At 58.7% G+C, this 2,809-nt stretch overlaps 1 long non-coding RNA gene across 1 annotated transcript; it reads right to left on the reverse strand.

Moving 5' to 3' along the window:
* Positions 1-1,541: 1,541 nt before the first annotated feature.
* On the reverse strand, positions 1,542-2,192 carry LOC139585384 (uncharacterized). Its single transcript, XR_011677064.1, has 2 exons — positions 2,152-2,192; positions 1,542-1,903 (listed from the first exon to the last, which is right to left on the reverse strand). It is a non-coding gene; the product is annotated as an uncharacterized lncRNA (long non-coding RNA).
* Positions 2,193-2,809: the final 617 nt, after the last annotated feature.

The following is a 2,809-nucleotide window of genomic DNA, read 5'->3' on the forward strand; positions in this document are numbered from 1 at the left end:
GGGTGAAATTTGGGGGGGACAACTGTCCCAAAAGTGAGAGACTGTGCTCTTTTTTGGAACTGGACAAAGCATCCTTAAAAGGAAAACCCTAGAAGCAGCCCTGGTCCATGCGCAGTGGTGAGAGCACTGGGCATGGAAGGAAGATGGCAAATGTTCTCCGGGCGGTGCCACGTGTGACAGGAAACACAAGAGGTATCAAGTGTGTTTCCAGGGGAAGCCTATGGCACAAGAAGGACTCCTCTCCTCTTGATGACCTGAGAATTGATTACCTAAAAGGTGGTGATGGACCGGGAGGTAGTAATTTGGGGGATGGATGTATTGAAAATTGATTACCTAAAGGGTGGTAATGGACTGAGAGTTGGTAATTTGGGGGATGGATGTATTGAAATTTGGTGGGGGAAGGAGGAAATGTTTTTGGAAGGTTTTAATTTTCCCTGTGTGTTTTCTTTTTACTTAGAGTTCTAGTTTAGTTAATAAAGAGGGGTTTTTTTTTATTTCTAAGTGGGAGCCTGCTTTGCTTATTCCTGGTCACATCTCACAGCAGACACAAGGGAGAAGGTATTTTCATGAGGGCACTGGCATTGTGCCAGCATCAAACCATGACAGGGGATAAGGGGTGGAATGTCCAAGGTTGACTATATGATGCTTTTATCCCAAATCATCTTGTTCTGTTTATGCTGAATAATAATTTGCACCTTTAAGACTTGTTGCAGAGATTGAAGGGGGGAAAGAAGAAGCAGCAGTTTGTTTTCAGACACTGCACTCACTCCTCCACATTCCCGCTCCTGGACTGTGTTGTCTGCGGATGAACAGACAGCGGGACAGAGCTCTCCTTTGCTTTTAGTTAGTTTTAGCTTGCTGAGGCAAGGAAGTTCCCTGGACTGTGGGTTTTTTCCCTTTTTCTTTGGACCTGTTCAAACCTGCTCTGGACTGAACACTCAGGGGAGCACCGGCAGCTGCACCTGTGGCCCACCGGGCTGGGCCTGGCCTGTGACATTTCCAGCACCAGACAGACTGATCAGAGACTGAGTGAGCTGAGCTACAACCCAGGGAGGGGACTTTCTCAGTTTGTCATCTCTTTTGGAGCCGCAAGGGTTTTATCGTTTAATATTGTTTAGGTTTTATTATTTAATAAACAGATTTTTTCCACTTTTCTCCAAGGAGGTATTTTCTCCTGGACCAGCTGGGGGGAGGGGCCGATTGAATCCGCTTTCCTAGAGGAGCCCCTTTGGGGGTTCTGTCCAAAATTTGCCCTGAACCAGGACACCATGGAATCCCTCACGGCTGGGATCAGAGCAAACTCAAATTGGCTCTTCTAAAACCCAGGGTCCTTGTTCCCTTCAGCGTGCTCAGCACAACCTCGAACTCCACAGGGCTGTGCAACTGGAGCAGCAGGACAGGGACCTTTGCAGCCTGAGCTGCCCTTGTTCCTCTCTGTCCCTGCACAGAACGCAGCGGGGAGGAGAACGGCAGCAGGGCCCTGCACATGCCCGGGCTCAGATTTTGTGTCCCTTCAGCTCCACGGAGACGCGGCTCAAGTGAAAAACCCAAACTGTTTATTAAGGGAAAGCAAAGGGAAGGGGTGAGCTGGGAGATAAAAAAAGGGAGTGGGCAGGGCCTGAGGGCTGCAGGGAGGGAGCTGCCAACAGGGAGAGAGATGGCAGGAGCTCCTGGAGCTTCCCACAGGCTCAGCTCTGAGCAGCAAGAGCTGTGCCTGGAGCTCCAGCTGGTCCATCCTGCTCTGCAGGTGCTCTCATCTTCAGTGGGAACTGGAAATCGCCGATGGACGCCGGTGCATCTGATCCAGCAGATGAACAAAGTCCTGCAGATCTTCTCTCAAAGGTCAGCTGAATCAGTATGCTGAGGCAGGATGGGCTCTCATCTTCCCTCAGGGCTTGAAGAGCTGGAAGAGAGAGGAACAGAGCCACGCGCAGAGGCCAGATTGAGGGAATCCAAGGAAAGCCTCCTGCCAGGGCCATCCCAGCCGGCTCTTGCCATGGCTTCGGCCGGAAGGTGCTGGCCACGCATCGCCCACGTTTCCCTGACAGCTCTCCGGGCTCTGCCCCCGCCGCCCCTCGTCCGCACGGGGAGCAGAGCCCTCCGCAGCCCGGGCACGGATTGTAGCTCCGGGGCCAGGATGCCCTGACTCACCCTCGCTGAGGATCTGGAGCTCCTCCTTCTGTCCCTTCACGCGCACTCCGGCCAGCCTTGGCAAGACAGAGCCCGTGGCGGCGCCAGGCGGCACAGCTGCCCGACACGGGCGCTGCCAGCCCTGCGGCCGCACGCCCTCCTGCCCGGGCAGGGCTCCTGCCGGCCCCTGCCGCACGCTGCCGCCCGAGGGCACGGCTGGCTGCGGGAGGGCGGCGGCAGCGCCGAGGGCGGCCGGGGCTGCAGCGGCCCGGGCGCGGCTCCCGCTGCCGCCGGGGCAGCAGCCGGGCCGGGGGCGGGGAGGGGCGCCGGGCTCGGGGCTCACCGATGATCCCGACGGCCGCCTCTCGCACGCGCCTCTGCGGGCTCCGCAGGCGCGGCAGCGCCCAGCGCAGCTGCTCGGCCGCTCGGCTCTCGTCCTGCAGCAGCTGCGGGGAGCGCCGGCAGGAAAGGCTCGGCGCGGGCTGTGCCCCTCGGCCGGGCGTTCCCCGCGCCCAGCACCGGCCGAGCCGGCCCGCACGGCCCAGGCCAGGGAGCGGTGTGGGGGGCGCGGGCTGGCGGGCCCGGGGGCGGCGCTGGGCAGGGCCACAGCTGCCAGCCCCTCGCACCAAGCACCGGGCCAAGGGGCTTCTCCAGCCTGCGGCTGGGGATCCCGGGCTGT

The sequence above is a fragment of the Agelaius tricolor genome, unplaced genomic scaffold (assembly GCF_023055355.1).
Source record: "Agelaius tricolor isolate 1412-34295 unplaced genomic scaffold, bAgeTri1.0.p SCAF_76, whole genome shotgun sequence".
NCBI lineage: Eukaryota > Metazoa > Chordata > Aves > Passeriformes > Icteridae > Agelaius > Agelaius tricolor.